The following is a 25,385-nucleotide window of genomic DNA, read 5'->3' as shown; positions in this document are numbered from 1 at the left end:
GGTTCAGCAGGTGCACCCCAGTCTTGCCAATCAATTGGGCTGTCTGAAAGCCTGATCCATTGAGGCAACATAGCCTGAGCTTCTGAGCAGGAAGGTGACATCCCAGTCTCACTTCTGTTCTTAACAGTGATTAATTCTTTCCACTTAGTTTTTACTATCTGTAAAATGGGAATTACAGTAGCTTTTTGCCAAAGGAAGTTGTGAGATTTGATTTGTTCATATATATGTGCAACTGAACTATGGAATGATGGATCAAAGTTGCTAAATTAAAGTATTAGTTATTTGGAGGTCTGGCAGTAAGTAGTGACTGCTGAGATGGGAGAACAATTGAGATTCTTTGCATATTGAAAGGCACCAGAAGCATGCTGTATTTCTCTCCTTCTGTCCTCAGCATTTTCACCAGTAAATCTGCAGGGATAAAGAGATTTTTTGTGGTTCTTCAACATTTTTGTTGGCCCCTGCTGATGTAAATCAAACATACTGTCCTCCTGTTCTCTTCAGGTTTTAGAAAACCTATTTTTAATCACTTCATACAGGTATCTAATTTGAATCAGCCTGCCACACTGCAGGACTCGTGCTTTTTTAATTGGCATCTTTCTCATTACGTTTGAACAAAGTTGCAGAGACACTGCAGGACACCAGTAGAGACATCTGAATCACCAATCCTGTTGGGCTGGCAACATGATGGTGTGATATACCAGGGGAGTCTAGGAGATCTGCGTATGTGGTGAAGGGGAGTAAGTGGAAGCAATCAAGTCCAGACGTGTTGCTGTGAGTGATTCTAGGTCTAGCCTATACCATCTGAAAGAGAATTGTGACAGAAATTTGCCTGGGATTTTTAACACCAATATGGTGTTAAACCAGCCTGGTTTCTAAGAACAATTCCCGGGATTCTAATGAAGTGGAGCTCCCTGAAGGCATTGATGGAACTGGCCTAGGGCAGGTATGTGGAGTACATCAAAACCAGTGTGTTAACCCAGCACAAGGATGGGCAGGATACCCAACCAGTTCAGGGACTCAGTCTCACTTAATTTTCTTTAGAATTTGAAAAGCAGCGCTTAGATAACTACTAAGAGGTCAGGGTTGTTTTTTTTTTCAAAGGAAGTAGTTCATAGCCTCAGGCATGGTTACGTAGATGCCATGACTCCTTTTCCAGTTGTGATGGCTTAGCAAGATGCCTCTAAACTCAGCATGTTGATGCACCTGGCAACACAAAAAGGAGAGACCAGAGCAGTACAGAATATGTTATTTGGCACTGAAGCACCTTCCTTCCCTCTTAGTCCGTCATCCAGAATCTTGTCACTTGCAACACTTTCACAGTTCTGGTGGACAGTTTGATTTTTTCTTCTCTCTCCCTTACTGCTGACGCTCAGTGTGTTCTTAGGGCTCTGCAGCTCTCTGGGAGAACTGCAGATGGGTGCCCCTGCTGCGCCAAGCACCAGAATTTTCCACTTGCCTTATGGTGCTAGTAATTTTTTAATTCTTTTAAAGGCTTTGCTAGAGGGGTTGGGACTGCTTTGCCTCCCTAATGCAAATTATGGAGATTAACTCTGAACCAAGAAGACAAGTTTACAGAAAAACAAAACCAGGAGTGTCATCTGCTGGGTAGACCAGCATTCCCTGTTCTTGCATTCAGGATGGATAATGCAGCCTTTTACTGAGATGGCTGGGAGCCCTGTGTTCCAGCCTCTTGTGGGGTGACCCCATGTATGGCATAACCAAAACTTGGTGTCTCTGCCATGGGAGCGGTGCACTCCTGGGCACGTGACAAGAGTTTGCTTGCCTGTTCTGTTGCGTGACCAAGCATAGGCCAGCCATGGGACTGCCATGCAGACCCTCACCATCACACGGCAGGTGTGTGTCCTGTCCTGCGACAGAGCTCAAAGCTATCTGTAGTTACCCATCCTCTTCCTGCAAGAACCAAGAACGTAGCCATCAACCTGCTCACGTAATGGTGAGGAAGAATTGCAGGTCCACAGGAATGTGACATGGCAGTGAGCAGGCTCGCCTTGGCATTTTGAATCAAGCAAGAAGGCAAACATTTTTTATGTTGGCAAAACATTAAATTGTGATTCGCTCTGCAGTTGCACCACTCAGGCTGTTTTTACGCTCTTTTTATATGGCTGAGGTAGACTGAATGATTCATAAAATAACAGAGAATCAGACCATTGATGGTTTGGATTCATTTAGAAAGACTTGCAGGCAAGGAACCAGTTGTGCGGATCATATCTTGCGAGGTTTTTCATTCAGGTCAGAAAACTACTTGGATTTTATAAAGATTATAGCTATTTGGATTAATTTCTGATTGAGGGCCAAAACTAGCTTAAGTTGGAATCTCAGTCATATTTGTTTTCAGTCTTGAGGTTTGAAAGTGTTTGGTTTTGGTTCTACAGTTCTGCATGTACACAAACCCCATGCAACTTTGGAAGGGGTGGCTTTGGGTTCTGGTTTGGGTCCGGTGCTAAGCGTTGCAATAACTGCATGGAATCGGGCTCAGATCTAGCGTTCTTACTGAGATTCAGGCTTCCTCCAAATACGAGGAAGTTTGGCCTGTGGCCCTGGTTCAGGTACATAAATTACACTTGTAGAAAGCTAGAGGAAGTAAGGATCTAGGTGCCTCCCAGCTTATAGGTTTTGGATCTGGGTCTGTTACAAATCTGAACATTTTTTGGACTTAAGTGTTTCTGCCTTAGTACTTGGATTTCAACCTGCATGTCTCTTAAATATGAAGTGTTCAAGTTGGTATTTTATCCCAACTTTGTACATTTTTGAATCTCTCTTCAGATCTGTATGTGTAAGGAATTAATGTTAGCTTGGGGTCAGATGTTCCAGAGTACGAAGAACTTCTTACATCTGATACCCTCCTTTTAGTGTAGCTCTAGTTTAAAATTTTCAATTCAGAGACTATTCCTATCATTTGAATGGAACAGGAGTACATAAAAACTTGTGATTTTCATCAGCTGGTTTTGATACAGGTCGCCTTGATAGAAGTATTTGTATTTTTCCCATAATATTCTCCATCATAAAACTCTTGAGAGACACCAGGCTGAGATAGGAGGACGAAGCACTATATATTTGTGGTACCATCTGCTTGTGGAACTACAGCTGAGTCCATTTTAAAGATGGAAAAACTGAGGCAACGAGTGGTCAGTTGGCCAGATTGAGTTACCAGTTAGAAGCGAAGTCTCCAAATGCTCCTTGTGCTTTCCTGACCTTACATACCTTCAATAAGGTGAATATGCTCATAAAATCGAGAGAAGCAAGTATGCAACAGGGCTCAGTTTTTGCAATATATATTTGGAGTAACTTGTAAGAGTTGCCTCTATGTATGCCAGGTGTGTATGTAGCTAAATTTTACAGAATGAGATGCACAAAGTCATCTAATAGAGCTTTTTACTCTTTATATTTTACCCTAAGGTAAAAAAAAGGCTGTGTTTTGATGAGAACACGAATGAAAATTAACCTTTTGAAAAAGATTACTTAATCCTTCTGTATTTACTGTATATCTGGATGAAAACAGAATGTTTATAAGCGAAATACAAAAATGTGTAGCGGCTACCGGTGAACAAAACTAATCAAATTCACAAGTCACCAGGCTGGTTAATATTAGATTCTGTGAATCATGAATATCCAGCCAGCCTGATGGTACAAATCCATGAATCTAGGGAGTCTACCTGTCTCTTTTAGTCAGCAGGCTATCCCTTTTCGATCACTACAATTTAGGCATATGTTGCCTAATAATAAATGCAAGAGTAAAAATTTATTTTGGGAAGCAGGATGTTTTAATAGAGCTTTAGATTAAAACTGAGATTCATTTATTCATTTTACTTCATTTTAGCCGACTCCAAGCTAGCTGCCTAGCCTAATCTGGTTGTGTAGGCTTCTTCCTCGGTGGAAAAAGCTGGGATGAATTCCTTTTGGGAGGTGCCTGTCTCTCCACTGACAATAGAGGGAGCCTACACAACTGGCTTAGGCAGGACACTTCACTTTTAGGGGGGTATGAGTTACTCCAGGCAAATTCCGTGTTAAGCAGCAGGACATTTGCATTCTTGTCTGTTTTCCTACTGATTTACAGCATAACCTTGGGAATGTCACTTAACTTTTTGTTGTTGTTGTTTTGTTCTCTCCCTACCCCCCTACCCCCCCGACCTAGTTTCTCCATCTAAAAAATACCCCGTGGATAAAGTTCCCGGAGAGCCTTTGTCCAAAGATGAAATACAGGTGCAAAATCTTATTTCCCTGCTCTTGCTACTTTCCCATGCCTGTAGTTGTCATTAAAATCAACAGAATTTTTGTGACAGCGTAAGTTTACATGTGATGAGAGGCAGGGCTGAGTGAAAATTATTTTAGAAGCAGCATGTATCTTCTCCAGATATGACAGAATATTGTAAAAATAAAAATCTAGTAGCTGGCTACGAGTATTGATTTTTCCCATCTTTGCCTCCCCTTCACACCTTCCCCCTAGCCTCCCGCTCCCCCCGCCCCCAGCAAAAAAATCCAGGGAGTGGGGAGAGCGTTCTTCAAATTAGACCTGTATTTTAAATAACCTTGGCCTGTTTGCAACTGGGAAAATGTGGTTTTTTTTTACTTGAGAGATTTATTTCTGTCCTTGTAACACCATGTACTATATGCATTGCACCTGTTCAGACATAAGCACAGCACATTATTATAGCTGTAGGGGTAGAAGCTTCCCAATATATGTTTTTGAGAGGAGGGAACGCTGGGGAGAATAGCCCTCTCTTTTCAATTGTTTACCGAGCAGTCTCTTACGAAGACTTCTTCCTCATCAAGATCAATTTTCCCTGCTCCCCTATTGTCTGGGGAAACCTATCTTCAGGAGCGTCTTTCTTGAAAGATCTCATGACTTTAAAATCATCAGTGGGCTTTGTGTAGTCTGCCTGTCAAAAGAGATATGTTTACACCTTCCCTGCATGTGTTAAAGCTATAAGGTTACGGAGCAGAATGGCTGATAATGTTCCGGCGCTTCGTGCTAATATGCACCCCCCAAAAAAATGTATTTATGATAATTATACGGACCGTCTGAAACAATGCGTTCCAACATCCTGTAACATAAATAAGAAAGGTGGAGCCAGCCGGCGCTAAAGTGTTTATTTGCCAGCGATCCTGCTCAGCCCCGTTTACCTTTTCTACGCTGCCTCAGCCTGGCAGTATTGAACCTGTTGCTGCATTCGCCGAGTTGTATTTTGCTAGCTAGGGGAAGGAGGGTTGTCTGCTGTCTGGTAGGAGGGCTTTGTCTGTGTGCGCCTTTCTCTCCCTCTCTCCCCCTCTCTCTCTCCCTGTCTCTCGCACTCTCGCTCGCTCTCGCTCGCTCTCTCGCTCGCTCTCCCTTCCCCGTCTCTGTGGTTTGTAAGGTAGGTTGCAGTGTGTGTATATACACAACATCAAGAGCAGGAAAATGGACTCATTAGGGAGGCAGGCAGTCATTACCACTCACACTGTACTTCCAGGGAGACAGCGACTATGAGGAGACAAACTGAGGACTGGGGAACAAGGTAGGCCAGTCAACTTTTATAAAAAATAAAAGAATAAAGCCTCTGCTCGCCTTAAACCACCAGCACTTCTTTATTCTCTCCCCCCCCCGCCCCCCCTCGATTTTTAATTTAGAGATGTAAGTTTGCCAGACCTATTTGCTAGCTTAAAATTCGGAACATCTATAGAAGGCCTTACCCTCTACGAATGTTTCCTCCCCCCCCTTCTACTTATTTAAGGGTGTGCCCCCTTATGATTCCCTTTAATTACTTCCCCCCCCCCCAGTCACGAAGGAAACAAATATGTTTGTTTTCCAACACTAGTTCCAAGTAAATCAATATCTTTCACTCTTTTAAAACAGCCCTCTCCGTGTGTTTGTGGGTCTCTCTGCTTTTTTCTTTTCTGTTTATGCAGTTCCATCTGTCCGTCCGTGTATCATGTTCTCCTTATTTACTGCTAAATGGGGTTTTATTAGTATTTGCCAATGACTTTTAACTGTAATGCCGGTGACCAGGGTTAACGGTGACTCTCCTTCTTTGTTTTCTATATATATGCACACTGTAAGTTTAAAGTCCATGCTTGGCATACAGTAAATAAAAGCAAAAAAAAAAAAAAAAAGAGAGAGAGAAAGCAGGTTCCACTCCTCCTGACAGAATTTTTATTCGGAGATTTTGCTGTTTGTCTGTTTCGGTGTGGGGGCGGAGGGGGTTAATTTTGGTTATTGTACATGTACTTTTTCCTCCTGGATATTTTTAACGTCTATTTTTCATTATTAGTATTTTTCCAGTTTCCTTTACTAGGAAGAAAGGGAGACGTATATTCCAACTTTTATGTTGCTGATCTAATGTAACATTCTGGAGGCATCACTGGGTTAATAAGAATTGAAACTTTCTAAGAGGGAGTTTGTATCCTTGGCTGCCCCCCACCCTCCCACTTTATGCATGGTTATGCTTGTGTTTCCGTGTGTACTGCCGGGGAAGGGAGGGGGGAAGGGAATAGATATTTTTTACAGTGGTGGCAAATTATGAAATCTATCGAGCCATTTTGTCCAGAAATAGTAACTATTTATTTACCATTTTTCATTCCACAAATACGCTGCTTATTTGTAATTTCAAACATTGAAGATTTTCTCTGAATTAATCTCTTTTTTTTTTTTTTTTTCTCTTTATTTTTTTTTTTCCCTCCTCCTTTTTTTCGGGGGGGGGGGGGGGATTTGTGATGCATTTCATAGCCCATTTAGCATTGTTGAGTTTTTGGAGCCCAGATTTATCATGGGTTCTAAAGACTGCTTAAATTGATCCACTTGAAATGGCCTTTTTATCTGAGCTCCTGTCAATTTCTGTTGGAGAGTGAAACTGCTATTCTGCTGGTAACAAACAAACAAAAAAAAAAAAAAAAGGAAAACAAAATAGAAAAGAAAAAGAGATAGTGGAAGTGAGTTACATAAAATGTTCTGGAGAATCGTAAGTAATTATGTAAAATGGACGCTGACCAGTGGAGATCTCTCAACAATAGCAATCACCTTTTTTAATAGAAAATTATTTATTTAATAGCAAGAGGCGACTTCTTAAAAACATGCATTAGGCCTACCTCTTAGCACAAAGAAGTCCATAATGCAATATTCCTAACCCACCTGGGACTGCCTAGGAGATTCTCCAAAACCTTCAAATCCTTTGAAATGTTTCTTAAAAATCCATTATTTTACAGCCAGAGAGAACTTTAGCTGCCAACAGGTTTTTCTGCTGTTGTCTGGGGCTTTTTTTTAGCTGTCCTTTAACTTACAACTCCCCAGTTTCAACAGAAGTGCCTCCTCACTGAACAAACTAAGTTAATTGAAATCCAAAGCAGCAGATCTATTCACTGGCACTACAACTACAGACACTACTTGCTCCATTTTATTACTAGCTTTATTTCCAGAACCAGAGCGAAACTTTTCAAGGCTTTATAATATCAGTGTGCCAAGAATTGGTGGCACATCTCTTAGCTGGGGAATGACGTTCACTGTTTCCTTACACCGCCCCCCCCCCCTCATTTTTATTCAAGCTTCTAAATTAGTATTTTGTTGATAACTTCAGATGTGTTTATTGCTTCAAATGTCCTGTTAACTCTAGCAAAGTAGTTCTCCTCCTCCTAAAATTTGGATCTCAAGCTTTGAAAATCAGACTTGGGTGTAGAGGGGCTGCTGAAGTTATGGCAGAAACGTGGGGGTCTTAAAGGTGGAGTCGTTGATGCCTTGGGACGGTGGCCAGACTGGAGTGATGCAGCTGGAGCGTTAGCAGCCGTCCCTTTCCTGGGATGGGTGGGTTTTCAGGCACCTGTCATTTTCTTCTGAACCAGTGCAGGTGTCCGTTCCCCAACAGCCCAGGGCTTTTTTGTAGGAAAGGATGTGGACATGTCCTCAGGATTCTTATGTGTACAGTTAGCCCAAGCCCAGCCTCATTGTAACCTTTTTGAGAAACTTTAAAAATTACTACAAGAAACCTCTTGATTTTATGAAAACGCCAGGCAAGAAGAATGTGGTCAGAGAAAGAGCTGGAGAAACACTTTCCATTACCCAGTAAGATATTTTTATAATCTTAAAAACTTTTTTCACTAGGAGGATTTATTTTCCTTTGAACCCCAAGAATATTATAGGAAAAAAAAAAAAAAAGTTAGCCCTTTCAATAGCACAAAGTCTCTTTGCAATCTGGATACAGCAGCAAAGAGTAAAGTATGCCTAAGTAAACTTAAATCCAGCATTTGATGCTGTAGCTGGAACTCGGGGAGCACCAAACCTGTTGGCCAGGGGCTGTAGGACCGTGTTGGCGTAGCGCTTGCGCAGGGCGGTGCGGGGTGCCCTGGGTCCCCGTGCTGGCAGCCGGGGCAGCTGTGCGGAGCAGAGCTGGCAGTGCTCATTGGGTCACAGTGTGCTTTATTTTAGCGTTGGAGCAGACAGTTATCTAACACACCCACATGAGGAAGTGCTCTGGAGCAGTTATTTCATGCTTTGCCATGCCCTGTAGCTAGAGTAATTTTGGGCTGAATGGCGTGTGTATATGTCTCTTTCACTGCTGTGAAACGAAAAGCAATGCTGTTGGGTTTTTTTTGTGTATATGTTTTTGTGGTGGTTTGTGTTTTTGTGTGTTTTTGGTTTGGTTTTTTTTTTTTTAACAGGACCAAAAATGAGATGTAGGACAGTCAAATCCAAATGCCAAACAAATACTGAGTCAAATTAATTTTAATAGTGGAGGATTTTGCTTTTCTCTTAAAGGAGGAAAAAAAATCTCTCTTGTTTATTTTGATAAAGACAGTTGTAGCAATTTCCTGAGTTGGATCTATCATTATTATAAATATTATCCACAGTTTTCCTATTTTCACAATTTCTTCATAGGCCCAGCTTATTCACAAGGGAAAACAGCTGCAGAAAATTTTTAAAAATGTAATATTATTTCTATAAAACTTTGATGTAAATAGGAAACAGTGTGCCCTGTTAGAGATTTCTGTGGGATGGCTTACAAATCCCATACAAGAGAGATTACAGTCTTAGATAAATTGTTATTTAAATCATTTCAAGAAAACCCTGTTCATTTTTGCAGACCATATGAGGTTTTAAGCAGAATGATTTGAATAGGAGTTCTGTTTAGAAATTGATGGCATGCTGTGGCCTTACAGATTTCAGTTGGTTTCACTCCTGTCTCTTTTTATAGGACTTTTTTACACTGTGATCCGTATGGTAAAGAGCTTCTACTGAAAGAGATTCGTAAATGTTAATAGACAATTAAATACTAGAATTTAGCTTCAAGTTACTTAGATTACTTTTTTAAGGCAAAACATCTAGCAAATCCAAATCCTTTATAAATGTTTTGATTTATTTTTTAAATGAAACAATGCACTGGAAATAGTTATTTTTAAAGTATAACTTGTTCACTCTAGGGCCTGCAGTTCAAACTGTGCTGCCGAGGGAAAATGATGATGAATCAGAGTGAAATGGACTTCGCTGATCTTGTTAGTTTGGGCCAAGAAAATTCAAAAAGTAAACAAGCAGTATGAACTGTGAAAAATCACTTGGATTTTTCATAATCCATCTATGCCAGTAATCCAGGCTTCTCTTGGTAAAGAGTAGGGCTTGACTTTGCACCACCAGATTTTGAGATACTTCTGTAATATCTGTACAGCTTTAACTTGAGGAGATTTTCACAGCTATATCAAATTTTCAGTGAGAAGTGAATAAAGGCAATGGCTTTTTTCCAGGATGGTTTTTGCTTTGATGGTGTTGCCTATATTCCTGGTTATTATTTATCTTAAAAGTTAATATTTAGTTCTAACAGCGCTGAGCCAATTCTCCTCTAATAGGAAACTGGCATTTCAGAATGATTACTGGCTACGTCTTTCATGTTTTCATATATTTTTTTGTACTTAATCCTTCAGTGCTATCATGTACTATGACGGCATTTTGACCGCCTGGTGCTGGCGGGAGTTCTGTTGCAGATGGGTCTTGTAAAATGGTCCCTGGAGGCACGGGGACATGTGCCACCTCCTTCTTCCCTAGCCGCTGGGGCAGCCGGGGCTGCCGGTGCCGTGGGGCTGGTTGACACGCATCCCAGAGCTTTGCAAGAAGGACGAAGTTCAGATTTTATCATGTGCAGTGAAGACTGAGTATCTTGAAGTAGTTAAAAATACAGGAGTGGGAAATCGGGCTAATGGGATAAAGCTGTCTTTAAAGAAAAAACCTATGGTTCCTCTTGACAGCTGGGGTTTGGCTTAGGTGAAGCGAGCGTGGAGGGTCCCAGCCTGTTTGTGATGGGGCAGATGTTCATCTCTCTGAACGGCGAGCCGCTGCCCGAGGTGGCACCAGGTGGCACTACGGGAGGTAAGGGCATGGACTGCGCCAGCACAAAGGCTGAAATCCTTTCATGCCAAGAATTGATCTCTTCCCATCAGCCACAACCGGCCCCGCCAGCCCCATGGAGGGCACATTTGCAGCCTGTGCTGTACTTGTTCTCAGGTACTGTTCCTCAGCGTCTTTTGTGAACGATAGATATTCTAACAGAAACCAATCCTACCTAATTCAAACAGTGGCAGGGTCTTTAGGACTTCGCTCTTCAAATGCCTCATGTCACACGCCTTTCCTTGTGCTTTTCTGAAGTGGACACAGACCCCTAGGTAACACGTTATGTCCAGTTTGCACAAATGTAAATGACAGTACAAAGGGTGAACCAGAACCTGTGTGGTCTTCCTGAATGTTTGAGGTGGTGTCAGAGTGGTGGTTGTACAAGTCTGTCTTAAAAACAGTTGGTAACTGCAGCAAAGAGGAGAGGAAACCTGAATGGGCAATGGTTCCGACCTCCGCAGAGCCCCTGTAGGAAATCCTTTGCAGGTCAGGAGTGGTGCCATTCTGTAAATTACACCTCTAAGTGACCTCTTAACGTTACACTTCCATAGCAAATTTATCTTGGGATTGCGGTAGGGCTAAAAATGCCGGTATAGTGTGCCATTTTGTTCTGAGGTAGATGCAGCGCAGAGATTACAGACGGTTTGTTATGTTGTGTTGTTTGGGGTTTTCTTCCCCAAGTAGAAAACAAGCTTTCTAATATCTTGCTTCTAAAATCATCAATAGCTGGAAATGCGATCAGTCCCTTAAGGGATTTTCCCTTGACTGGGAAAGTTGCCTTATGGACTTCAGAGTTGTCCTTTCAGCTGGCTGAAAGTTAATTATTGATTTCTCTTTCCTCCCTAGAGATCCATATGCCTTTTCTTTCTGGCTAGAAATTTAGTGGTCACAGTGCAGGAATTTGAGAGCAATCGTCGTGTGGCAACACAAGATTTCATGGGCAGGATGGCAGGCACGGGTAAGGTGGAGGTTGATATGGCGAGAAAGGGAAGGAAGACAACTCGGTAAAAGCTTACGTCCACTGTTGTTTTATGTGGGGTGGATGTGGAGCCTTATTCTCCATGGCTTTGGCTCCTCAGCTCCTGGCAATTTGATAGCTAAGTGAGTCACAGACATTAGTGACAGAGAGGAATGCTGAGAATAAAAACAAAACAACAAAATCCCAACCAAAAAATCTCATTGTTTAGGCACAAACACCAGAAAACCATGTTTAATTGCTGATGTGCTCCCTCTGCTGGTCCTCTAGAACTAACAAATGCTATTCCCAGGAGGCCGGGCCACACCCTCTGGGACACTGCCTTACAAAAACGGTGTCCAAATGAATGGCTTTGAGCTCTTTTGCAACGAGCACTATTAACAGGAAAAGAAGTCTTCTGACAAAGTATGTTAAAGCCTTACACACCAGGCATGACTGCTGAGAAAGGTCATGAAATGGCCAATCCTGTAATTCAGCCTTTTTTGCTTTGTTTCCAGACTTAGTTACATTTGTTAGGCATTTCTTTTTCTATCATTTCCCAGAGTTTCTATTTTCCATTTTGCTGCTGCTGCTTCTAGGATTTTTCCCATCCGAAGGAGGTTGGTTTTTTTTTTTTTTTTTTAAATGGTCTCATCGGTGCTTTTAGTTTCAATTTTAGTGCACGTAGTATCTGAAGAAGCCCTCATGTAGCTTAGGCTTCAGCAGCTTCCAATTCTTTCTGTCACTGTCAGTTAAAACTGCTTGTCAGCTTGATACTGTTGTGCCCACTTCATCCTGTCCTTTGGCTTGAATACTGGCTGTTTTTTCAGGATACTCTTGAACATCCTTCCTCGTGATGAATCTGTGTTTCTTTTCCAAACATAGACTGAATTGTTTAATATGTTCCCTACACAGCACATTTCTCCAGTAGATAAGTTTTTAAAATCCAGCATTTTGTATTTTCACGCTATGAAAGTACAATATCTAAGTAAGTACACTGTCTAAGAAAATGTTTAAGTCCTGGGTGAGACCAAGTATTGGAGAAAAAAGTGAAGAAAGCTTTGTTAGTTCCCGTATAATATTTGGAATGTGTGGAAGATGTCTGACATGGTAATTATGTAATGAAAGATTGTCCTGTATTTCCTGCATTTTCCACCTACGTGGACTGTCATGATGAAGAGCCTCGTCTTGCAGCCGTTGACACATCAGTGGGAATCAGCTGTGCGGAGCTGTTGCAGGACTGGGCTCAAGTTTTCCATGTAGAGCAGTGAAAAGTTTCCTTTCTGCAAGTCTCATGCTTCCCATCTAGGTGACTGCTTATTAAATCTTTATCCAGTAGGGACAATAAACCAAACAGCCTGGTGGGTAGCTAATTGGCTGGAGTGACTCAAGCCACATATAAATCTCATTTGTACTCAGTACATTGACTCTCTCTGGCCTCATCGCTCTCTCCAGTATTCGTTTATTTTGAGGCAGCTAGAATATAATGTGAAGACAATAATCCCTGGTTCTTCTTTTGCAAAGTCTCAGAGGATGCTTGTAGGATGATTCTCCATTATTTCCCTTTCATAGGCCCTGCAGTTTAGGAAGGAACCCATCCTCCTGAAACACAGTGCAGGGGACTGGCCCCCGTGTGGGCAGTCACGGCAGAGGCATCAGGAAACCAGTATGGCACTGAGACCGCATCGCCCTCCTGTCACCGCATCCCTGGATGAGAGAAATCGTGGCAGGGGTTGGTATCTCTGTGATAGCTTGCCCTCCTGCTGTACCTGCTTTGGGGATAAATAGAGAATTCAGCGCCTGGGGCTACCAATCTGGCACCTTTTGCTGGTGCTAAACTAATACAAGTGATTAGAAGCGACACGAGTTCCCAGCGAAGGCTCAGCCTGTCCTGGCTCATGGGCGGACCGTTTGAAGCCCAAGCCGTGTTTTGTAATTTCCAGCATTTCATAAAAATGCTGCTTTTACTTTCCTCTCCAAGCCACGGCCAAGTTTTGAAAGCTTCAAAGCTTGCTCCAGTTGGATAGAAAAAGTGTGTTTTTAAGATAGTAACATTTCCTAAATGAGCTGGTTCTTTCTGAGCTATATCAAGTTAAAATAATTTATTCACTAAGTTAGTCAGACTCAGCCTGAATCATTTCACTGCTGTGAAAGCAGCTGCTCCTGAATGAGGGTAAAAGCCAGTTGTGCTTTTGCAGTACGTTCTGCTATGCTGTACTTTGTGCCGGACAAGAGAAAGCTCAGCTTTCTTCCCTGGTGTTGGGCATTTCTGGATTCTGGAATTAATTTTCTTTTTCTGCTCATCTCTAAGTCCCTTTTTACGGGGATCAGGATTCCATTCAAAGCCTTTATATTTGTTTAGACAAGTTGTGTGGTGGTGGGTTTTTTTGGTTTTTGTTTTTTGTTTTTTTTTTTTTTTAAACTTGTGTACAGAGATCTTAAATATTTTTGTCTGCACAGAGCCATGGTGTGGTATCAGAAGTTGTAACCAGACTGCAGTGCAGTCACTGCCGTGATAAGTATTGGTAAGGATAACCCACTCAGTAGGGAAGCAGGATTTGTAGTTTGTTTCTAGTTGTCTGTGTAACTTTTTCTCAGTGTCTCAGTTACTTGTCTTCAAGACAGGGTTAATGATGTTTATAATTTTCTGAGAGCAGTTGGGAGAGGGTTAGTTATAGCCATATTAGCTAATTTTGTCTTTCCCTCTCAAATTTGTGCCTCGTTATCACCATAAAAGTACATCGCAACCTCTTTCTTTACTCTAATGGGTTTGCTTTAGCCTCCCAATGAAGTTTTTGAATACTTGTGGTCTTTCTCTGGCATGTCAGAATAGAACTAACACCTGAGGTCTTGGTTTTGGGGTGGGTTTTTTTTGGAGGAAGTTTTCACCTCATGGAGATTTAAGAGCTAGCATTTACTTAGGTAGTTTAGATGGCAGTAACTGTTCTGCCCTAATCGTGCAGTCTGTACTATGTTGCATCTCAGGTGATTTTTGCATATGTTTTGAGCCAGGTGTTTTCACTGCATTCAGCCCTAGGCTGTCTTGACCAAACTGCTATTAGTAATGGAGCTAGCTCAGTTAAAGCTGTCTCTATGGGGGGGCGAGAGCCCTCTTGTCTAGATCACATCCGTATCCAGCCCTGTGATAATTTAATCTGCTACCAAAAGCAATTTAATTTTCATTCCCCATGTTTTTCAGGTGAAAAAAAAAAAAAAAAGGAAAACAAAAAGGAAGGAGCTAAAATGAACTTTTCCGGAGTTCGCTGGTTAAGACTGGTTGTGCAGGAACACAGTTTAGTTGTCTGTAAGCTTTTTAAAGAGTTATTAAAATCTGGTTGGGTAATGTTACTATGGAACATTGGCTTCAATGTGGTAGAAGGATACAAATGGAGCATTTAGGAGAGAGGTTTGGGAAGAATGTGAGCAGCTAGAAGAAATAAAAGCTGAGATGCAGGCAGGGGGCAGAGCTGTTCAAAGAAAATGAGGACAAAAAGTCTGAACTTCATGTAAAAAGAGGGACTAACTTGGTCCCACTGGCAGAAGAGGGAGAAAATTTTAGCAGCACGATCCTGTGTGAGTGGGACCAGAGTCAGGTGGGATAAGGCCACAGCCCTTTCCTTTTCCCTGATGAGCAGTGAGCTGGAATAATCATCATACAGTAATCATCTTCAGAGGACTGTGCTCTTGGGATAAGAAGTTCCACATGAAATCTCTGAATGTCTGTGTCTCTGCTAAAATGTTTATGGGTCATATTTTACCCTAAGTTATGTTTGTATAAAAGTGGATCAATTCCATGAAATTAAGAGTCAACATTGAACTTAGAGCTGAATTTAGCTTTGTATTTCTAGCCTACTGGCTGCAGCTGGCGTATGTGTGAAGCAGTAAAGACGATACATGGTACTCCACAAATGATTTGTGACCAGGAGACAATTTTCTTTAGGACAGTGCTGCTGAATTTGACCTCATTTTTGCTGTGTTAGATACTATCTCCCTTGTGGCAGCCTACATAGATGTGTTAATAAGATCCTTACCACATCTCACCTTGAAATCCAAGCTTATGGAGTTGATGAAAAGGCTTGCTTTTAGGAGGTGGTGGTGGTTATTCTCATAATGCCCAGGAAAAGCCTGTGAAGGATTTAACATCTGAAAAGATACCTTGTTGTTGTTGTTGCTCCTTGTATGCAAAGGTTTAATTCTGAGACCTTGTGTGATTTTGTTGTTGTTGTTTTATTTTTGTCTTGCTTTGCTTTGTTCTCATTACCCAAAAAAGAGAGGCACCAGTTCTGTCTAAGTCTTTCCTAGGCTTTTTTAGATAAAGGAGTGACACACGTTCTTCAAAACAGAGAGCAGTTATCAGCTGAGTTCAGCTGGAGAAGGGAATGCTCACAAAAGGTTCCAGGACAGTTTAGCCAGAGATAGCTGCTGTTATGAATAAATAGCACTTTGCATTTCTGAAGAAACTTATTCAAATATTTCACAGCATTTAACGAAAGTAGTTAATTTAGTTTTGCTTAACTCCAGCAGCTGAATCAACATTATTATTTCCATTTTTTAATCAGGAACAATCGAGGCACAGAGAGGAAGAGGAAGTGGTGCCTTTCTGTTTTTTCTTCTTCAATGTATTGTACATGCAGATGGGACTTGGAAAAGTAAAGACCATGTTCCATGGACAAAGGAAGCTCAGATGATTCTTGGCTATTTTAAAGACTGTTAGGCTCTTTTTACACCATTATGGTCTTGTAACACACATGCTACTTCTTTGCCATTAAAGTCTTATTTCTACTTTCAGAATGAGTACGAAGACCGTACAGTAACTGAAAATTGAGGCCAAACTCATTTAACATACCAGCACGTTAAGTCTTATGTTTAATAGCAGAATTAAGAAAAAAAGCTTTTTGGTGATTTGTTTGCTTATTATTTATAATTACTCTCTTAACTCAGTTAATATACTTCAAAGACTTGTAAGGAACAATTTTTTTATTTTTTTTTTTCCCCAATTGGGTTCCCCATAGCTGGATATGTCCCAAAGAGCTCCAGTGTTAGCTTTGTCCAAGAAGTAGATGTTCGAAAACTAGATCAGTCTGTCACCTCTTTTTTTGTACAGTAATAATCATAGGGGAAGATTATATGTGGCTGAAATACATAGTGGTGTTGCTGACTTCAGGAAATAGTCATCAAAAGAAGACTGAAACTCCCTGTCATGTGTAAAGACAAAAGTACCTTCAGACAGTTATGTTATTCTGGACTTCTTGTACGTATAACTGCTTGTATGTGCAACTGCTGTTAACCTCTACGAGAGCTGCAATTCGTAGAGGAGAAAGTAGCCCGTAAGGGTTCTTTGGACGCAAGCATTTCGAGAGGTTTGTTGCTTGTCTGTTTAAACTGTCAGTGGAGACAGAGCACATGCCAGTAGTAGAGGGAGCTTGCAAGTACTGGATTTGGGCCGAGCACAATTTTTTTATTTGCTTTTAAAAAAATAAAATTATCTCTGTGCTTCATTAGAATCTTTTGAGAAATACCAATCCCAGTTTTGGATTAGTATTGAATTGAGTCAGTATTGCTGCTGAGGCATCTGTCGGAGAATGAACATTAGGAGGGACAGAGTTGTTCGTACATTCAACCTGAAAACTGTACAATGAATAACTTGATTTATGTTTCTGTTACCTGAGGATGAGATTCAGATCTCAGTTCTTGAAACTTGCAAACAAGTTTTGGGTTTGTACTGCTTTCTAATATCTTTTCACTTCCCCAGAGCCAGTTTTAATGTCTGTTGAAGACCAGATTGGAAGGACAGCAACAGAAAGTTTTATTAGCCAGCACAATTAATACTTTCTTCTTTGAGAGCCAAATTCATCTATTGTAGTATGTTTACAAAAAAGAGGCTGGAATGCGCAGTAAGTTTTCCCCTTTATCAGAGACATATGGACTCACCGTCACTGGATATATTTGTGAGACGCTGTAACAAAGAACACTCCTCAGGCATGCCTTGCATTTCAAGGGTTGAATGGCAAACTGGATGAATGTCCCTTCTAGGAAATGGATGAACCAGCTTTTTCATATGCGATTTCCAATTTTGGTAATCCCTGAGAAGCTTTTAAAAGCCAGGATGGAGTCTGTAAAACCCTATCTTATTAACCTCCAGAAAGACACAAGGGGGTTTGGATCGCAAGGCTGGTCTGGGTGCCAAGTGCACCTCTTAACTACTCTCAGACTGTCTGAGCCTGCTGTAGCTTTGGTAGACACAATACAATAAGGTTCATGAAGTAGATTAATACAGTAGGTGAAGAGACCATGTTTACTGGGAGACTTCCTACCTGAGAAAGGCAAATCAAGCTTCTCTGTACAGGAAAGCCAATAAATGTCTTTCCCTCCCTCCATACTTCCTAAGCAGACATTTTTCCCCTGTTCCCCTTTCACATATACTTAATGACCTGTTCCGTAGATTGAATGATCTCTGAGATTTGTTTGTCTCTGCTGATAAGCATTGGTCCTATGATAGATCCTCAAGTCAATTGTACTCGAGTCCTCTTACTTTTAGAACACTTGTGTCCACTTTATGTGCTAAACTCAGACATAGGGAAATTCGACAGAGGTTCCCCGTTACATAGTTGCCTCTACATGGTATTGTGGTAATAAAAACTGGCAGCTTTTTTCTCTCATTAAGCATCTCCACTGTTAAGCATTTACATAAATAAATGAGCTTCTGGGTTTGTTTTTTAATTTACTGAGGTACAACTTTTGCTATATATAATTAGGACACATGGAATCTTCAGAACTCCAAAGGAGTGCTTTGTAGGACATGCCACTTTTCCTTCTGGGTGCTGTGAACCATTATATATCTATATGAGTTTTGGGGAACATTTATGTAGGCATTAAGTCAGCAAATCTAGTGGATGCTTACTTCTTAACCATTTTATTGAACTTGCATCTGTGGCCCTTCCTTTGGTTTTGATGGGGATCACTGATATATTTAGGGAGAAATTCTCCTTGGCCCCTCCTTTTTCCCTAAATTTTGAATGTACGTAGAGATCAGTGAGGTGGAAGCACAGTGGGGAGCCTGGAATCTGGAAGAATGACTGGGCGGGGATTTCTCCGAGCTTTCTGGGAAGCCTGCATAAATGAGCTGAACTTCTGGCTAGAATTCTGTTAACCAGCATTGGTGAGTCTCCCTGCCTTGTCAGAGACAATCTTCCTTCCCCTCGGAGCACTTCTTTGGGGAAAAGCCAGGAAGGAAGTAATTCTGTGTGATTTGAGAAAGACTTTTAATGGTCTGTGCTCTATTTTTTAGGAAATACACAGGCAAGAGCCCACTTTGTCATATGCATGAAGCTGTAAAATTCAACTCTTCATTGCTCTTTGCTTATTTTATAAAGCTTTTACTTTTTTCTATCTTTACTCTCAACACCTGTATATTTAACCTTAACAAAAGAAGCATATTAAGCTGAGCAAATGGAGTGGTGTTCAATTTGCTTACTTATTTTCTGCCTGAGCAGGTCACGTACCCGCTCCTTGTGGAGAAGGGCCATATGCCCTGGTTCCTCCTCTGCAGCGTGACCGGATCGGTTGTGTGTGCACAGCAAAACGAAGCTGGGCAGAATTCGGTCAAGGTGCACCAAGATCACCGCTTCTGTGCGATAAAACTGTACTAATGTCCATGCTCAGGAGCTGCAAAGCTTCTTGGAATCACTGGATTTACTTTGAATGCAGCATAACTAATTTGGATGTTTGAAGCATGCCTGATGTCCCAAAGTTTCTTGGCTGCATTCAGGTAGTTCTCTTAGTAGCTGTGCTGGGTTTGTGTGGGGGTAGGTCCTTCCGGATGAGCATCAGCAGAAGATGGTCATGAGTGAGATAAAGTCAAGCATCCTGAGTAGTCTTCAAACGCCGATTTTTATTTTATTTTAATTCGGGTATCTATTTATAATGACATTAAATAAGGCATGTGTAAGAAGAGAAGATGTGACAAATGTAAATCAGAGGACATTTTGGGTCTGCTGCAGACCTTCTTACTGCTCTGGGTACTTCAGTTCTATCTCTCTGCTCTGCTGTTCCCTAGCAGTAGAATGGAGTGATGAGAGGAACTTCTGCCTGCCTTGAAGCTTAATGAATGTTTTGTGAAGTGCTCAGAAACGCTGAGGTGAAAAAGGCTGGGGATGAAACAGTGATTCTTGCCGCATTTACCTTCTCTTGATATGAGAGGAGTGAGCAGAAAATGCACACACTTGTGTTTACTGTGAGAAATGAAGATGTGTTCATTTCAAAAAGTTTCCCAATAAGGTAGTCTTTTATGCCGTCTGGAAGTTTCTCCAGAAAACTGTCTTGCAAAGCTTTAATCCTTTCCCTCCTGATCGTGTTTTGCCTGATCATGTCATCAGTGGAAGAATACAGAAGGGAAACAAAGAGTAGTAGTGCTGAAAGGCAAATTTTTATGCTTCTAAACCTTGTATCCTCCTGATGTCAGTGGAAGCTTTAATTCCAGTAGAGGGTTGCAGTTCATTCTCAGAGGTGCAGAGGGTGAGCAGAGGTGGGTATTTGGGTAGAGAGGAAAATGACCATCAAGTGTCCGCCTGGGTTCTGCAAAGGACTGACAGACTTGCAGTTGGGAGGCTAATTCCCCGGTGACGGAGGAATACGGCTTTGGCATGATGAGGGATGCTGGTGTGTTGTTTATATCTTAACCCCAGCAGAGAGAAGCAGTCAGGACAGGATTTCAAAGTAGGATAGAGGTGAATATAAATTAGATGGAAACTATGAGTGAAAAAGAGAAAGGTGCAGTTTGACAGCAGTAACTGTCTAGATGTCTGTGTTCTGGAGTTTGTAGCGGAGCCCAGTCTCACCAACAGCATTGCTGCGTGTAGTGTGCTCAGAGTAAATAGAATCCATGAATACTTTTGTAGAGAGCGAGGATATTATCTTGCTTGTGAAGTTGGACCTGTTGTGACTCTTGGCTCTGCCATTTCTTTCCTTACCTTATTGGTGGGCTAAAGTTGATGTTGCTTAGCCCAGATTCACATACATGAATATGCTTTCATCTCTTTCTCTGTTGCTTTGTTTATCTGTCTCTGTCTATCTCTCTGTGCGCCTGCTGCTTGTCTGCCTGCCAGTTTTTTGTCTCTATCACTTCATCATTGAACCCATCTGTGTAGAAAATGGGATATTTGGCTGTCTTGTATTTTTTTTTTATTATTATTTTTTTTATTTGTGTCATTTTGTTCCCTCAGACTTACGAGGATAAAACTCGCACTCCTGGGGGTGCCAGGCATTTCAGATCTTGCATTTAGGAGGAGCCGTGATGCTTTTTGCGTCTGTTTGTCTGTCCATCTGTCTGCTGGTCTATAATAAGCTGTGTAGCGAGACAGCAGCTTACTATCTGTGTGTGTGAAATTAGCTAATTGGTGTTAGCAGCAATATTTTCACATGTTTTATAAGCAAAGTGCAGCAAGGTATATAAATGTAGATATGATCCAGACACACACACATACACACACACACGCGCGCGCACGCAAGCCTGTCGCTGCTCATGCATAGACGCTCAGAAGTAATTAATGTTAATAAGATTTTAATGTGCTTGTGAGATCATAATGAGGAGAAATGAATGCTCTGATTAGAAAAAGGTAACTGTGTGTGTGTTTTGGCTTGGAACAAGATTTCCCCTCTTTTTTTATAAATCACAATTTCAGAACTTGTTTGTGATTGCATCAGTCGCTTTTTATTTTCAAATTAGAGGTCTGTTTAGCCATTTGAATGATTAGCCAAATAAATGGGTAAAACCCTGATCATAAGGAATGGCGCAGATTTTTTTTTTTTCCTCCCCCCTCTTAGAAAGCAATGCTACTGTATGACAGGGCTGGGCAGCCTCATCCTTCTAGCATTACATTTTTTTTGATGCTGCTTTTAAAGTCTCATCAGAAGCTGCTCTCGGAGACAGTGCTCATTTTTTACAAATAGAGATGTTTATCTATAGGTGTCTGCAATGCATAATCAACCACTGAAACTATTGTGCCAAGGCACATTCCTCTTCATCAGTTATGATGAATCCTCAGAGTCCAGATGATCACATGATACCTTGATAATATTTTGAAATAATTAGTTTAAGAAAGCAGAACTGTATACATGTATTTTTTTCTTTTAATCAGCTGGTGTCGGAATAAGAGAGATGGGAAAGTGTTTGCAGGAAGTATTTTATAAGCTAAGATGTTTTTTCACCCTGGATGCTGTGTAGTCACCAGACCCCAGGCTGGCGAAAATCCAGCTGGACACTAGGGGTCCTTCTCTCCAGCAAATCAGTGAAAATATTGTCCAGAGGGCTTTACTTTCATTTGCATACTTATTATTGTTATTATTTTGAGTATTAAAATTTAAAAAAATATTAAAAAAATCTTGGTTGGTAGCGCTATACAAATCACTTTGGGATTTGGATATTTTTTTCTATTGACACTGAGAGGTTAAATATTCTGTTTTAAAAACATCTAGAACTGAAAATGCAAGTTTAAAAGGTCCATGCTCTGATGCATCCCATGTTGCATACTATCCACTTCTTTAGTTTAGTGGCACCTGGCTTGACTTGTGTTTTAAAGTGTTAAATCTACATTTGAATTTGTGGAATATGGTTCATTTCCAGAAAGTGCTGAGGTGCCACAACAGTGGTTGCAATGAGAGATGTTAGAGCATGGTGATAAGATTGTAATTTCCAAATTGTGCTGAAGAAAATCCATTGTCGTTAGATACAGCTTCGACATGATTTGAAGTCTCTATAAAGATGATGATGTGACAGTTCGTTTATAATGAATGAATTTATTTTGGGGAAGGGAAACATCAGACATTATGTATATTTGTTTATTCCTCTAAACACTCCTTTCAGTGAGCTGCAATACAGTGGAGCCTCTAACCCGATCATTCAGATAGCTCAATCAATGAACTTAATACAGAAACTTTCATTTCCTGAGGTACCTTGGGATATCATCTGTACATGTGTGTGCTTGAGTGTGCCTGTGTGAGTGTACTGTGTGAGATACAAAGCATCCCTGAAACCTGAGCATCCATGCAGCAAGGCCAGAACAAAGTATTGCCCAACTGTTGCCACCATCCAGGTAAGTTTTAATGACCCTGAATGGAACAAGAACACCTTTACTTCTCCTAAGTGCTTATGATTTGAGAAGGGCTTTAAATATTGACTTAAATAAAATGTTAGTCTGAGCTCTCACTCTAAGGAAGCAACTAATTTTCTTTAAAAATAATTGATCCTTTCTATAGGTAATTTCATTAGAATCTTGAGAAATATCAATCCCAGTTTAGGATTAGTATTGAATTGAGTTAGTATTGAATTAATGGAAGATGATTCATTCCAGAAAGTGCTGAGGTACCACAGTAGTGGTTGCGATGAGAGACGTTAGAACATGGAGATGATTGCCATTGCCAAATCACGATGAACAAAAGCAGTGTCAGTAGATCCAGCTTTGAGATGAAGTCTCTAGAGAAGATGATGTGACAGTTCAAATCCCACTTTGGGATTAGTATCCTCTTGCATTTTTTTCATTGCCTGTTTCTGCTTGTTTCCTGTACGTTAACATGCCAGTTCCCAATACTGGTTTCCACAAAGTCAAAGAGTGAGAGTAGGCTCAAGGTAATGGTGAATTCCAGTAAGTAAACCCACTGAATTTTCGTCTTGGAGCAGGAAGCAGCTAAGCAGTGCAAGGACTTTCTCTTTAGTTTTTTCTGTTTTCTAAGTGGAAAATGTTGAAGAAAACATTCAGTTTGATGTTGTCAACATCAGAGATGAAGTAGGCAAGCTCCCTTCAGCTATAGGCTGAAAACTCCTTAAGGCTTGGAGAGCTCGGGAAGAGCTGAGGCAAACTGGCTAAATGCATGAAGTCAGTATGCGAAAATGAGTTGTGCTGAATCCTTGGGGGACTGCTTTAATTCAAGAGTAAATTAGTCTTAGACCAATGTAGCTTAACTGAATAAGGAGCTACAGGGAGCTTTGCTGTTGAATTAGAGCATCTACTCACAGCTTCGAGACAATTAAATCGGTGCATATTGGTGTCAGACCTTTAGTTGATTTGCCTTAACTTTCTCAATGTTCCCATGCAAACTTGGCTTAAGAGATAGATAAAACTGTCCCAAGCAATTCATGCTGTACTGGGGATGTAGAACAAAACAAATTTCAATAGCTTCTTTGCTCTAAGGAAAAATACAGTCACACCAACCATTACACTGCTCGTGACAGAGCAGCACTGGTTGCCCTGCCTCTCCTTGGACACTGTTGTTTTCCTGTGCAGTTGTTGGAGGATCCGCATACACTGAAGATGTCTTTCTGTTAGTCAGTTCGTACACACACAAGCTCCAGTATTTGAAGCATACCAGGAATGAAGGCTAGCAAAGGTAGACCTGCCATCTATTTGCAATGACTTCTAGAATTACTACAAGAAAAGCAAGTGTATTGACAAGTAGCTGTGTTACTTACATTTGGCTACTCTGGTGCAGAGTTATTTCAAAGATGAGAAAGAGAGTTTTGGGGTGAGTTTTTGTTGTTCTCATGGCAGAACAGAGTATGGTGGGAGTGTAGTAATGACGAGCTACAGTGAGAGAAACTAATTTTCTCTTAAAGAGGTCTATGCACAGTGTGAAAATAGAGGCTTGTAATTGTATGTTGAGATTGTGCTCTGAAGAATGTTTTAGAGTACGTTTGCCAGCCTTATGCATATTACACCTGTTTGTAATTTGACTTTGTTCCTAACATATAAGGTTAAAATGCTATGAATTCATAAAGTTCATAACTGACAAACTGATTGTGAGTTAGTCAATAAACTCGCCACACTAAGAAATGTTAGATTTGCACAGTAATTATCCTTTGCATAAAGAAGGATTTTAAAAATATATGTAGGTTCTAGTTCCATCAAGCTGGTAGAGAAAGTAAACAACCGACCTGAAAGCTTCACTGGAGATACTTCCCTGCTAGCCCCAAAGAGGGGGTGTTTGTTCAAGTGTGCTAACTGGTCTCAGGTTTGTGCATATGATCTGGAGACAGAAAGCATACATCCTAAAGACTGAAGCTTTGACAGAACTGATTATCTTGTCTTACCCAATTCTGTATTTATGTTTCTGAATAAGCAGCTACTCTTTCCAGAGTGCTTAAAGCCCAGAAGCACCTGATGAAGCTGCTGGATGCAAATATCTTCTAGTAGCATACGGATTTAGAAGTACAATTTTAGATACTAGTTTTGAAAATTTTGGCCAGAAGGCTCTTGGGTCTAGATGAACTTAGCAAATCCAGTTAACTGGCACGAAATTTCTGTTTAAAGTGTTGCTTTAAAAAGTTGTATAATTGCAGCGTATGGTATTTACATGAAAGTAAAAAATACAGGTATTTGTAGGAAGACACGAACTGTTGAAGAAATAGTTATTCACATAGTTTAGTCATCTCTGCTTCCGAAAGTGTCAAAAACTTCTGAGGCAGTAAAGGAAAACCTTCTCATGAGCAAGTATGGAAAATCCTAGCAGTGGAGGAACTTCCTGCCTTGCTCTGTCATGGGGTAATTGGCCAAGTCTTTGAACAATGTAGGTGTAGGCTTTCTGCTCGATTGGGGTTCTGTTTTTCTTAGTAATAGTAATGGGTATTCAAACTAGCCATATGGAAGTTGGTTTTTCTTCCTTTTTTCACGAGCTTTTGGTCTCAGCATTACTTTGCTGCGGATGTCACGCGATCTACAGGTTGATTCACACATAAAAGGAAATGGCTTAATTTTTCTGAAGTTTTGTGTGTGAATAATGGGAAATATGTTCGGATATTTGAGGCTTCACGTAACGTAGAAGCAGACAGCACTGAATAACCAGATGGAGTCAGAACCATGAATCACTGTGGCATGAACTTGCTTCCTGGTATCTCAGTTTTGTTATCTGGTGGACACGTGTGTCCTGTCATTAGCAGAATTCCAGTGGCTTCACGGTTAGCTGCAGTCACCACAGAAGTACACAAAATAGTTTCTATATGTGCTAACTCCTACACTTACGCCTATGTTTACAAGTGGTGCATTTGGAAAGACTCTAAATGTGTAAGAAATGTTTGAATAA

At 40.9% G+C, this 25,385-nt stretch overlaps 1 protein-coding gene across 7 annotated transcripts in view; it reads left to right on the top strand.

Moving 5' to 3' along the window:
* ZBTB20 (zinc finger and BTB domain containing 20) overlaps window positions 1-25,385 on the top strand; it is a 519,609-nt gene that overhangs the window by 23,292 nt on the left and 470,932 nt on the right. For 5 of the 7 annotated variants that reach the window (XM_056341442.1, XM_056341447.1, XM_056341445.1 and 2 more), the window contains exon 1: window positions 5,149-5,513. The exons of 1 other annotated variant lie outside the window; for it this stretch is intronic. The gene's annotated coding sequence lies outside the window, so the exon portion shown is untranslated. Of the gene's footprint in view, window positions 1-5,148; window positions 5,514-25,385 lie in introns of those variants that run through there. One more of the 7 variants, XM_056341443.1, reaches the window with a different exon arrangement.

The sequence above is a fragment of the Falco biarmicus genome, chromosome 5 (genome assembly GCF_023638135.1).
Source record: "Falco biarmicus isolate bFalBia1 chromosome 5, bFalBia1.pri, whole genome shotgun sequence".
Lineage (NCBI taxonomy): Eukaryota > Metazoa > Chordata > Aves > Falconiformes > Falconidae > Falco > Falco biarmicus.
Note: the sequence above shows the minus strand (reverse complement) of the source record. Positions and strands in the feature narration are given on the sequence as shown.